At 41.2% G+C, this 14,330-nt stretch overlaps 1 protein-coding gene across 1 annotated transcript in view; it reads right to left on the bottom strand.

Moving 5' to 3' along the window:
• The window catches only part of adarb1b (adenosine deaminase RNA specific B1b), a 143,797-nt gene that overhangs the window by 36,244 nt on the left and 93,223 nt on the right, over positions 1–14,330 (bottom strand). Inside the window, exon 3 of the mRNA XM_050048391.1 lies at positions 12,982–13,017. The gene's annotated coding sequence lies outside the window, so the exon portion shown is untranslated. The remainder of the gene's footprint in view (positions 1–12,981; positions 13,018–14,330) is intronic.

Here is a 14,330-nt window from a genome sequence, read left to right as displayed (position 1 = left end):
ACATAGTACAGGCTCTTTCTTACTTGTCTTTTTTTCTCACACACACACGAACACGAGCAAACTTCTAAGGCTGGCTTCAGGTGTGATCATAAATCATCAGAGTGAGTGGCTATGATTCCCCCAGCAGCAGCAGAGCCAGGGGGGCAGAGGGGGGGCTTGGAGGGTGGAGAGCAGGGCTGGTGTGGCCAGACAGGAGGCTGCAGCTAAATGGCTGCCCTCGCTTCCTGTGTCCATCAAGACCAAAACGAGCGACTGCTCAGCCTCTGGGCGCGACACTCCGCAGACTGCCGACATCGGTGACACACATAACGGTGTGAATAAACACCTTTAGATGGACTCAGACACACGCATGCGAAAACAGTGGTAGCCAGACATATAGAAAAAATAAAATGCTTGCAATGACGACAGCGGCAAGTATCATTGCCATGACTAAGCTCATTGACAACATAAATACACCTCCTGACTTTACCTCCCACATATAATATACATCTTTTAAGACCACACTTAAACTGCTCCCCAACCCACCACCCACCCATGTACACAGTCTCTTAGTTACTCTATTCATCATCCACTTTATTTCACTCTGTTTAAAATGAGATTCGCAGTGTGACAGACATCGTTTGTGGTGGAAAATGAGGTAAGGACCAACAAGTTCCACCTCCAAGGAAACCAAAGGCAAACATCTGCCTGTGATGGCTTTATATGGTCTGTTTTGAATCTTGCCGCTGCAACTGGTGTGGAGTTTGACACATGCTAAAGTGAATGTTGGGAAGATTAGATAACTGTGTTGCTGTCAGGCGGAAGGCTATCGCGGGAAAATATTTGAGGGCTTGTTGAGTAAAAGTCTTACTTCTCTTGAACCCACTCAAACTGAATGGTATTCAAATCAGAGTGCAAAAATGCTATGAATTATTTTGCAATGGGTTTTTTTTTTGTTTTGTTTTTTCAGCTCAGGCCTGAACTCTGACATTTTCATCCCTGCTTCTGATATTGGGGTCACATTTCTGCATGGCCTCTGAGGTCGCAGACAGTATCTAACACGACTGCTTTATTTATCAGAAGAGAACTTCCTTTGTATTCTTTGTTTGTGTGAAGATATTGATTTACTGACTTGAGTTTACTCTTTGATGTATTTGTGTACTGACTGGAGAGTTCCTGTGTTACATATATTACTGTTTGTATCTTTCATCTGGCCCCAGGTGTTTGATATAAAAGGGAACAAAACAAAATAGACAAAATAAGACATTTTAAACTGAGTACTACACTCTAAAGAATGATTCACGGGGTTACCTTCATTTTATTGTATTGTATTCAACAAAATCTGGTGTAACACTGACAAAAAATGTTAAAACTGCCTTTCATAAAACAAAATGTATTCAGTTTAATTTAGCAACTGAAATCTTTCCATTGGCAGAGTAAAAACAACTCGTTTGCCAGAAGGACTGGTTGGAAAAGAAGAAAAACAGGAGAGTTGTGGTGGTTACAAAAACTGAGAGCCGGAGTAAAGAGAGGAGAAACAGATCGAACAAGACTGAGAGTCCAAAATGAGGAATCGAAGATGAGGGGGAGGAGGAGATGAAAGGGGGAAAAAAAGAGGGGCCAAGGAAGGGGAAAGGAACTGGACAGAGACAAATGGCCATGGGAAATGGCCGGTGCAGGAGAGCCCGCCTATGAGACAGCCCTCTCAGCAGCCCTAACACAGACTGATAGGCCCACCAGGCTGCGCTACTACTCCAATCCATTCAGGTCCTGTCTGATTCTTCCCTTATTCAAAAAAAAAAAAAAAAAAAAAATCACATCACAAGGCTATCAGGCCTTGCTAACTCACTGCAATGTGCTATTAAAACAATGCAGGAATGCTGCAGCCCTATTTCAATATCTAATTTGCATTGTTTCATTACCGGAGGACAGGAATTTCAAGAATTAAAGCCTCATTTAAAAATCTTTTTCCCACCATGTGATCTTGTCTGTTGATTTTGGTATGTTTAAGAACCATGAGAATTTTTTTGCTCTCACTGGCAAACAACCAAGCAGCAAACAGGCTTTTCGTGTTACATGTCATTCTGTGGCTACAACAAAAAGACAAACACAGGGAACAAACATGATTGTTTCCTCCTCTACTTATTCCTTTGGCTTATCTTTACACTCTGCTGACTCCACTCACTATTTTTGATTTATTCTGATAAGTTTCTGGTCATACTTTTATCCAACCCGGAAGCTGTTTTTACTGGCAGGAACAGATTAGATCTGTATACTAAGTTCTAAACCCATTTACATTTTGACTCCTTTGCGCACCTCTTAAAAGCATGCATTTCATAATCCTGTGTGTGCCAGCATGGTCCAGACAATTTCAGATGTTAACTATCTATATGATCGTCATGCACAATTACAAAAGGAGTGCAGGGATTTACCTGTGAAAGAATGAATAGATGGGTGAATGCCGCAGATGCAGCAATGAGAATTACAAGTTGAGAAAGAGGAAGTGGAATAGGAAATAAAGACAGAGAGGTATACACAGAGGGAGGAATACTGGGATCATTGTTAACTGTCCATGTATGTGGTTAGGTAAGTGAGTGCTACTGTCGCTATCCCACAATCCCATTACTTTCCCCAATAAAGCTTTGGCAGTCCAGTGATTACCCCAAGAAAGCGCGAGAGAGAAAGAATCTTAATAGAAATGGGATCAGGTTTTTTTTTTTTCGTGAAGGCAGAACCTTCCTCATCTCGCTTTCCCTCTCTGTTGCCTACTCAGGTGATGTCTCCAGGCGCTGACCAGGTAATGCACCGTAATGGAGTACACGTGTGGGTGCCGGTGGCCTAATGGAGAGGGGTCGTGGCAGCGACGGGAGTGCCTGTCGTGCTGCCTGATTGAAACTGATGGGCCAAGGTAAGGGGGCCATGGAGTGCCGGCCATCCAACATGGCCCTCGCTGTCTCATCAAACAGACACACACGTGAAAACACACACACACACCCTTACCACAGAGTCCATTATTCAATTTGGCCCTTCTAATGACCAGTGAATTAGGCTGCCAGAAGCGATTTGCCTTCTGAGCCCTACTGCTGGACGTACATGCTTTTCTCCACTCTGCATATTAAGAGGCAGCCATTCAGATACTGACAACCAATCAGTGACTTTAGCTGGATGAAGAAGGCGTGAACACTTAATAAAAAGTCAGGTCGCAAGATTTCAAAGACACGTATACCACCTTAGGTTGAAGCTAGAACAAAAGGTCTACATGTGCCCCCCTTGTTTCTAAGACAAGAATCAAAAATCATCATAAGATTGCCCTCACAATAAATGGCGAAACGAATGGCCATGCAGTTTTGAGTCATTGATGACTTAATTACTGTCAGCGCACTCCTTTGTATACGAGTAGCGAGGTATGCAATACCGTTGGCATGTTTTATGACACCGCTGTGCATTTTGCAGACAGATACTGTAATGTTAAAACTTCTGGTAAATGGTAGACATTTCTCTCAGTGTGGGAATCTTGTGTGATGACTGGCAGGGGAGGGGAAACATGTATTCTGTCAGCCTCTGTCATCCAAATTTCATTCAGAGTTTGGGGTTCTGTATTTCAATGTAGCTGAATCTAAATGTCTTGCATTGTTTTTTCTATACCACTGCATCATTTAATGGAAATTCCATCATAAAATGTTAAATTAATTCGTAAAATAGCACTAATTTGCATAAAAATAGAGAATAAAATGAACTTGTTAACAGCTGTGAGGCTGGCAACACAAAGTCTGAGTTGGTGACTGAATCCAGGTTGTGTCATGTCACCCACAGCATTTCAAGACATCTGGAAGTTAGTACTGAGTCTGATCTGCAATGAATTGGCTCCCGTCAGAGGCCTGCTAATGCCAAGAGACATATAGAAAGACATCAACCTGTTCTGAACACTTGCTTTGGCTCAATATTTGTGCATACTGTGCCAAATGTTGCATCATATCGAACAACAAAGCAACACTGCATCTGTATAAAACCAACATATTGGTCTGACTCATTATGAAGGCATATCAACTTGGAAAGAGAATCATTTTAGGATGGCTGTTGAATCCTAAGAAAGGCAAAATAAAGAAGCTCAAACGTCTAAGCTCAGCCCAAAAATGTTTCTGGCTTTCTCTTTCCTTAGATTTCCTGCTGATTCCCAACTACTGATGCCTGCCTTACTTTTGCATTTAGCCTGAGAACAATACTGCAGCGAGATTAGATTGTCAGGTCGATGCAAATGCCATGTGCCAAGTGATAAAGAACAGCAATGGCAAAAACCTTCAAAAATCCTTTTATAGGAAACTATTGTAAACCAAAGATTGTACTGATGGGCTGGTCAGTGCTCACCCCACTAAGAAACTGAAAAACTGTCCCGTCATTCTTTATAGATTCCTTAGGTCCAGGTATCAGGTTTAATAATAATAAAACTCCTCTACTTTTGCTTTCTTCCATCTTTTCAAGGTTGTTGGGTGGCTGCCTCTCCTCTTTTCACTAGAAGCTGTAAAATCTATTTGACAGCTCTGATTTATGACACAGCATAGGCACCGAGCGCCTGTGGGGAAAAGAGAGTATGTTTGAGTGTGTTTGGAAGTGTGGGAATGTGTGTGTGTGTAAATGCAGGACCACCACTGCTGTGTTCAATGTTCAAGCACCCAACGGAGCACACAGGTAGGGAACTCCCTTTAACTTGTATGTGTACGCAAATATTCAAACATTGTCACCAGTGATCGCACGCACAGTCAAACCAGCATAGTGCATATTACACAATCTAAAGCGTCTTTCACACATACACTGCAACCCTGAACTTATCTAGACATGCTGACAGCTGTATGTGTGAACCCAAATGTCTGAATCTGTTGGACCGAATAAAACTGGACTTTATCCTGCCAGCTCTCTATATTACAAAATGTTTGATTGAGCCCATGTGTGTTTAGAGCGGGTCATTGCCTGCAGAATATAATGCAAGCAAGTGGTCATGTTGATGACATTTTATCGTGAGACTTGCTTCAAACCGGATGAATTTAAATATCCAAGGGTAGAGAGGAAGGGTCATTTACACTAAGACACCTGTCTAAGTGGAGAGATGACAAGATTCAGGAACTTATGTCAGCAAGGACTGAAGCCGAAATTGTCAGACAAACTCAGTGAATGGCAAGAGAATCCTCACCAACCCTCACCTAAACCAAAAGGGCTACTTCCACAAGGTGAGGACCATAGACTATAAACTAATGGACGTAGCTACCCTTATGTCATGCATTGGTTTTTTAGACTCCCATTTTGAAGGCTTTTGGCATTTTGGCTGTTACCATCTTGGAATTTTGGAGCTAGAGGTGACCATATTTGTGTGAGGCTGAAGCTGTGGAGGAGTGAGGGGTGGATCTGACCTATCGACTGTAGCGGTGCATCACAGAGAGCCTGTAACTCAAGTGGCCCCTGTCCTTAAATATGCATAGCATTAAGCCTTAATACAATTTATATGGATGAATTATTTAGAAATTCACAGCCACTACAGTTGTCTTTAATGTTGAAATTGGCTATAGAAATCAAAAACATTTTTGTACCAGGCTGTAAACATGTTTTGTTTTGTTTTTTGTTAAGTTGAACATTATAGCATGGGTGTCTATGGGGATTGAGTTTGCTTCTGGAGCCAGCCTCAAGTGGCCATTCAAGGAACTGCTGCAGTTTTTGACATTTCTTTATTGGCTTCATTTTTCAGCCCTGGAGGTTGCCACTTGGTGAGAATGTGTCTGACACATGTGTGGAAGGGAAGATTTTTTGAACATTGTCTGGAATTCATAGAAGAAAATGGCTTACGAAGAGCTATGATAACTCGCCATTAGTGCTTAAAAACAATCATTTTTACACAAGCTTTTCCGACTGAGCTTACTCATACAGTGCCCTAAAACTGTATCTCTTACAAGTTTGTATTTTTTCCCCCCAAGGGCTAAACAGTCTCGTCTTCATCACAGTTGAGTTGGTGTGGAGTTTGACAATACCCTTAAGAGCTTTGGATCCTCTTGGGTGTGCATGCATGGCATCTTTTTCACATGCAGCTGTTTACTTTTGGAATTGAAAGCGTTTTTGTCAGTTCTCTCCTTCTGCCTTCTGCCTTCCTCTGTCCATCTAACCCCCCCAACACAATCCTCTCCTCTGTCCTCCTGTTCTCCTCGCCTGGATGCCCAGGGTGCTTACAGCTAACACCGTTTGTCACATTCAAGGCCAGGTTAGACGCACCAGGATTCTGCTCCGCAAGGAGAGGGATGTGTGTGTATGCTGGAGCGTGTTTGTGTGTGTATAAATGGGGGTGGGGAAGTCTGAAAATAAATGCTGCGCAGAGACATGAATGCATCCATGTAGATTTGTGTGCGCCTGCACCTGTGACAGTGTCATCTAGGAGTTGAATTTCACACCTTGTGCCTTTGCTATTGTCAGGCACAGAGGTACTGCTGATGGACAGCGGGGGGGGAGGACAGGGTGGGGAACTCCTGCCAGATGAAAAAAGGTCGTGGCAGCTGACAGAAGCAGTGGGAAAGTGTCCCTAAGAGGACGGATGTCAGAGGTGGGAGGCGAGAAGATGGGGGAGGACAGATGTGCAGAATGAGAGCAGAAAACAGTGAGGGCTTTACTATATCACAAAAAGCAATATGAACTGTAAGTGAACTCTTTCTGTGGCAAGATTCGAAAGTTTGAAATTAATCTTTCCTCTTTATTTCTGGCAAGACTTTCCAAATAGCATATTTGGTTGGAAAAATCAAGTATTCATCACTACAAGTCCTGTTTCATTACCTCGAAAGAAATTCCCTTCCACATATCACATGAAAGCAGCGGAATAACCAGCGCAAACGGCAAAACATTTCACATCCATATGAATCTACAACGACTACGAATCTACACACAAAGTTTATCTCTGTGGCGATGAAGGGAGCAGACACAAATCCCTGCATACATCTCTAGGGCCATGAAGTGTCTCTCCGCCAGCAAAACACACCTCGGCGGTTTGTGCATTCTCGCTACAATGGTTTTCCCCCCTCTGTCAGTCTGTTACAATCATTAGCAGCATGCTAATCAAGGCTAATTACATTGAGACAGGCAGAAACAACTCATTTCTTATCATGACAGAGTGCCGCTCTGCCTGAAAATGTTGTGGCACTAAATAAGGCTCTGCTCATCATCAACAGTTTGTTTGTTGTGAGGTAAATGAATGTGAGCGTGTTTTCTCTTTGATTTCCATTGTTACTGTTGTCAAATGTTAATCAGTGTGCCTGGGCTTTTTCAGAGGCTGTAAATCAATTTTGTCTATTATACTGTCTACATGCGTTAGCTTAGATTATCCAAAAGGGATGTAAACAGCAACATCAATTAAAAAATTGTATTTAGTATTATGTTAGTGATTATTCTAAATCATAATGATGATTTCAAAATCTTTTTAAGTCAATCAATGTAGGAATATATGAACAAAACACTTTCAGGAGTAAATGAAGCAAAGAAAAGTGGGAGAAGGAGGATTTGGAAGAAAGGCAAACAGGGAGGACGGAAAAGGATGTGAGGTTATCTAAGAGGAGAAAATGCGACAACAGGGTCTCGTTGTAGGCAAAGTCTCTTCCACGGCGATGGATTGTAAGCGTCAGGCGGTGCAGATCCCCCTCTCTGCCCCCCTCTTCAAGTTACAAAAGCTCATTTTGGAGATTTTGCTGGCACGGCAGAAAAGGCCTCTGTTCCCCATTTTCCATATTTCATATACGGCCCATTGGAAAGCATCGTCTACGAGTGTCATGGCTTGGCACATTTACGAGAGATGCATTGAAGAACTTATCACTTGGAAGATATGCTTAAGTTCAGCGTTTTGAAAGTCACTGTGCACTCTATGGTAATTCACTTGTAAAGCTAAAGGTAAATTATGATCATCTGTATGGTTATGCCATCAATATATGCGAGTCAACTAAAACTTTGAAGTACAGAGTTGCAGGCTACAATAAAAATAATATATTTCATTTACATTGTTCTATTTAAATGAAATAACTATATAATTAAAAGGCAATGTAAAAAAATATTAGTACAAGGCAAAAAAAAAAAAGAGAAGATAAAAGGCATCCGTTAGTATTATTCAAGTCCAATGCTAACACAACACTGCAGTGAGATGTAAAGAGCCATCAATGGGCTTTAGAAACATCAGACATTTTGATTTGTCATAAAAGCACAGGTGTTACTGATAATATTAATGATGGCTGAGTTCTATTCAAGTCTCCTAGTCAGTCATGGCAGTGAGCCAGCATGAATAATAATTCAAATGCTTTATGCTGTTAATACTTAAGCCTTTCCCACGAGACAAAACACTGACTGACAACCCTTAGGATACAAGAGGATACAATCAGCATTCATTCCTGGCACAAATGACTCTGCAGTAGTCTCAGATATATATCAACTCCAGCTCTGATTGGCAGTGATGGAAACATGGCACCTGGGTGGACATGCTAATCTTTGCCCCCTTTTTCCGGCAAAATGCTGCTTCGCCACTGTTAGTAACTTCTGTGACCCTTTGTCAGCGTAGCCAAAAATTTAATCAATTTCCATCCAGGTAGCACTCAAACTTTGTCCCAAATAGTCAGCGCTGAATTTGAAAGCGAGAATAAGTGACAGATATAGAAAGAGGTAACCACTGTAACATCTTCTCTGGCCTCTATGCTACTTTCTACTGCTTATTAACCAATTAACCAGGCACATCTGTGTCATCAAATGTGACACACCAGAAAACAAAACAAAAACAGAGAGGCATACTTTTTTTGCAGGTTTTCCCACTTTTAAAAGCGCTTTAATGATTTTTAATTCATACATGTACTGGTAATTTCAAACTGTAGTATTGCTTCTTTTTCTTACTATATGTTAGGCACCATCACAGAAAAAAACCTGACCTTTATTGACTTCATCCTTTCAACATTAAATCAGATTCTTAAAGTTAAGAGCCAGCATTGTTCAACAAAGCAATAATTTTGGGGGGCGTGTACAAAACATATGGTTGAAAACATACACAATGAAACTGAGATGATGGACTATCATATAATTAATCAAGGCCCGATGATATAAAAGCAAATTTAACATGCTATTTGTAAAGATGCTCTGACTTTGTCCTGCAAACCTATTGTATATCCAAACAGGTAACAATTTTGCCGAACTAATCGTCTCAGTACAGTGTGGGTGCGTACAGAACGTGCTTGACTGACATCTACCTCAGTCCTCAGCTAGCTCTGTTGCACCTGATATGATGTTATAAATAACACTTTTATCATTCTCATTAGTTTGCTGAGTCTGGTGACATCACCTAATTCCCACCATAGCTCCACCCACCTCCCACCTGGTCTAATTAACCAATCTAAATAAAAACACCTGTGCTGGAGTGTAGAGCTCTTAACTGGTCCCTTAATTGGGTTAAAATGACCTACTTCTGTTTGCTAGATGGTCTATATCATCAGCTAAGTAGAGATGTAAGGTTTTGTCATATTATACAGGTGCTTTAGACAAAATATTTGGGTAACTGCCTGCAACATTTTGCACACACAGCTTAAGGGTAATGTCAAATGTGTCATTCAACAGCTGACACATGCAAACCTTCCAACTGAGCTGAATTAACATTGCATTTTATCAAACTGAGCTCTCAGTTGGGTGCAACTTGTATATAGATCTGCATAAACAAATAGGGATTGTGTTTAGAATCAGAATCAGCTTTAAGAGCTAAATAAGTGTGTACACATGCATGGAAGCTGACTCTGTTTTTTTGTGCTCTCAGGTACAAACACAGAAATAGACCTGCAGTTAAAACAAGGACAACAGAGGTGAACATAAACAGGGCCGCAGTGTGGATTATTCCTCGATGGCTCAAACTCAGAGCTGACCCTGGTCAACCCCTGCATCGACACGCTAAAGTGTCCTTGTGGAAGACACTAATCTGCACTTAATGGACTACCCAGTCCAGTGGTGCAGTGCTGACTCCGACCTCACTGACGGGGAAACTGAGCAAAGAGATTTTCTTGACTCAGTGTCACATTATTCTACCCAAGATTGTCTTAAGTAAGTCTGTGACCTCGTCCTCACAGCTAGCATTAGCTGCTAACCCAATGGGCACTAAAGCTAAAGCACTAAGCAACTTATCAGAAGGATTCCAGCGTGGGGCATTAAAGCTGACTGAGAGAGCAAGTGGAGCAACATTGGCCCAAAATCCTGCTTAGTCATCGCTTCTCTCGCTATGGTGAAAAAGTGCCACTTTCATTCCCGTGGTGATAAGGGAGAGTGAAAAGGCCGGAAACAGACCTGTGTAATGCTGATGGACGTAGTCGGTCTCTGAGTGAGCGGGGCTCGAGTGCGAGTCGGGGGGCTGAAAAAATGCAGCATCAGCAGTGGTGGATTTACTTGGATGAATGGTCTCGGCTCGGCGAGGAGGGTGGGTGGGAGGGGGTTGTAGGGTGGTGGGTGTCAAAGCAAGTGGCTGAGACATGGCTAATACTGCCAGTGAGCTGTGGCCACCTAAGTAATTACTACCTTTGCTGTTAGGCTAATCCCCAGAGCAGAGCAGCAAACTCAGGAGAGAAAAGCTTAGAGGCTCTGTGGGGCTCCCGTCACCCGACGTCAGTTACAGAGACACGGACCTGTCTCAGTCAGAGAGAGAGGACAAGGATGAGAGGGAGAGAGATCGCCTTTACTCAGTAGATAAATCATTTGTTTAAATCATTCTGATCCTTAAAAAAACACAAACATACAAAAATGTGTTTAATCAAAAGCAGAAAAACAGAAGACAAACCTTTAACCTGGTCTTTCCTAAACTGATTGACAGCTTCTGTAATACCCACGCATACACTTAATTCAAGCTGTTCATTTTTCTGATGGTGTGCGCAGGTATGTCTACTGATTAAGATGTATATACATAAAACTATCAATCACAATATATGGGGTAAGATTGTGGCCACCCCCCACCTTTCTCTGTCCCCATATTACCTATCCATCTCAACCGTCTCCTGTCAACAAAGGCTAAAATGCTGAAAAAACATCAACTAAACAAAACTAACAAAAAACAAATGTGTTCTTATGTTGTTCATGATTTGTTTACATCAGAAATGGTTGTAAAAAGAAGAGTACAAAAGGTCTATATTTTTGTTTATGGTTATACAGGAAAAACAAAATGCTTAATTCCTAATCTGTAGGTATGTTCCTTCAATTAAATATGTGAATATACGATGCAATCTATATGGTCGATATCTTAGTGACTGGACTGTCGACTAACACGGAACAGACAATCTAGAAATTATTATTCTTTGGTTAATTTTTAGGGCAAATATATATATTAATACAAGAAACTTAAATATTCTGAGTCAAAAATTTCTCTGACAAATTACAAACATTAAAGAATTACTAATCATTTAAAAATCACATTTAAACTCTATATTGACTTTTTGTTTTGGACCAGCAATTACTAGGGTCAAGTTTGATGTCCTCTGTAACATTTGTCTTTTAGACATTATTGCATGATAAAAAAGTTAACATTATTTTGACAATATTATGCCGCCTTTTTGTTGCAAATAAAAACTTCAAATTGCAATCTGTGGAACTTCTCTACATGTAAACCACCACAGAAAACAGAAAAACTGGCGCGTCTGGCATTCATTTTTAAGACACTCTACAGTTTTACCAAAGACAAAATAAAATAATAATAATAATAATAATAAATACTATAAAGAATTAAAAGCTTTTTAAATCGAAATTATAGTCAGTTAATGCCAGTACAACTTCAAACTTCCCAGACATGTGAAACATATGTTTTATTAGGGCAAGTTTCCTCTTCTACCAGTTAACTTAACATAACAAAGTCTACAAGAAGCCAGCTCAGCATCACTCTCTGTGGATGAACAGCTGCTGTGAGGGTTACCTTTGCGTTCCGAACGTTTCTTGCGCCTCCTCTTGAACCTGCGTCGGATCAGGCAGTAATAGGAGCCCAGATTCGGTGAGCCGTTGGTAAGAAGGGCCATGGCTTGGTCAGCACTTACACTGTCAGAAAATCAGCTAAGCAGCTGCCTAACAGCACCAGACTAACCTGGACCAAATATAACTTGAGCTTCTGGGATCTCACTGTGAACTCATGGTCTACCTGTCCTTCACACTTGTCCAGTTTGTGCCGTCAAGCTAATGATATTCAGTACTCCACACACCTGCAGCGTTTCTTTGTTTCTACTTTAGTCCTTCCCTCGTATCCAAACTCTCTCTCCCTCCCTCTCTTTCCTTTCCTCCTCCTCCCACTGTTTCTCTCCTCTGTTGACTCCATGTCTGCCCTATCAGTAGTCAGAGAGGGGAGGCGATGAGGTAGAGTGTGAAAAAGAAGGAGGGGACTAGCGGAGGAGAGAGACTTGCCGTGTTTTCATACGGTTGTGAATTAACAGCAGGAGCAGAATCAAAGTGTCTACCTGTCTAATCCTCTCTCAAAGTCACTGATGTCTCCAAAAAGCAAAAACAACCTCTCATACTCCCCCCAGTGAAAGCACATGTGCACAATAAATACAACTCTGTATACTCACACACACTCATTTTTGTACACACACAACATTCAAATCTACGGATATGAAAAAGTCACTTTGTCCCTTTTACTCTAACTTAAAGATTTATATTTCTTGTGCTTGCATTCTCTCTCTACTTAGGTATCTCACCAGGAGTGTAAGGATGAGAGGTGTCTCACAAAGAAGCACTCTGCCAACCTCTAGTGGTAATCTTTTGTAATTACACCTGTGATGAAACCACATCTTCCGAGCAGCACATTTCAAGCCACCAAAGACTTACTAATGCTTAAAATGATGTTGATTGTGGCTGATTGATGGTCTTATTTGAAGTTATGTTAGTCTTGATGACAAATAGCATACAAAAATCTATATGCAAAAGTTCAACCATGTTGTAGAAAGAGACAAAGAGACATCAACAACAGAAATGGAAAAAGTAGAGAATAAAACTCACCTTTGGCTTTGCTTTGATGTCTGTGATCAGAAAAACCTGACAGAGAGAGAGGGAGAGAAGATGTTCAAAGTAAGTCAACAGCATAGTTACTGTCAAAGATCTGGATTACTGACAGGAACAGTGTGTAACATATGGTGAAACAAAGTTAGCAGAGGATACTGAGGGCAAGTAAATGTACATACACTACAGTCCATCGGTGATTATTTATTGGAGTTTCCACAACAGCTGGTCTTTCCCAGCCACACATCGACTTGAATCATTCCAAAAACTGTCTCCTGGCCAGTTGCAGCTTTTGTCTGAACCAATGGAATGCAGGTTTTTCCACTGACTGTGACTAGATCTATTAATTTAGCTGGATAACTGTTTTTCCTAATTAATGCACTGCAATATAACCTGAGTGCTACAGTGCTTCCCTGTAAGCAATGTATTTGGCAAATATAAGGCCCTTATTAAGAAATGCGATGTGGTGCTTTATGTGGCCAGTCGTTCCACAGAACACTGATCTCATCCAGACCAAATAAACATATTACTTCAATGTGTTCCCTGGAAAATAAATAGGCTAAAGGCTAAACAAGGTTCCAGACATCAGCATACCCCAAATAACAAAGCTGTCCCTGAACACAGGGGCAGAAAACTTTATTTTTCCTACTATCCAAAGTGACTTCACTATTTGACCATTTAACTTGAATTTTAGGCTAGATACATGTTCATATTAAGGTTAGGGGTTAGGGTTAGGGGGTTACAGTATCATGTTTTCTTCTTTTGGCTTTACCTTTGTACACTGGACTTTAAATTATCAATGACTATATGAGTTAGAGTGATAGCAGAAGGGGAAAACTCTTGGAACTTTTTATACAAAGTCACTAAATTTTTGGAAGATGTATCCTAGCAGGACGGTTATTCTAAACATCCAGACGAGGCAACCAGTTTTTAATGCACCCACAACTGTTGCTGTTCCTGAATAGGTAAAATAAGGTGTTCTGGGGACTCCCTGAGAGGAACTGCCCACTAGGGAGCTCCCCTGAGAACTACATGTCCTCAAGGCTTCAAGGGCATTTTTTTCTGTCTGAATTTGCACTGCCAACAGGGTCATTGAACTGACGTACTGTAAGCCGTCCAGTGGTTGGTATAGCAACCAATTTCACTTGAACCAGTCAAAATTGCTTTCCATTTCCACCTTTGCATATAAGCTCAAAAGCCTAGACTTCACTGTCGGTCCATTTAACCACGTGTTCTTGCATTTTTTGGTTATATACTGTATAGGGATGTCCCGATCCGAAGATTGGCTCTGATCATGTTCTTTTTTACAAAATCGGAATCGGTAATAAAAGATCGGAGGAATCAAAACA

The sequence above is a fragment of the Epinephelus moara genome, chromosome 7, assembly GCF_006386435.1.
Source record: "Epinephelus moara isolate mb chromosome 7, YSFRI_EMoa_1.0, whole genome shotgun sequence".
In the NCBI taxonomy this organism is placed as follows: Eukaryota; Metazoa; Chordata; class Actinopteri; order Perciformes; family Serranidae; genus Epinephelus; species Epinephelus moara.
This window is presented reverse-complemented; position numbering and strand designations above follow the sequence as displayed.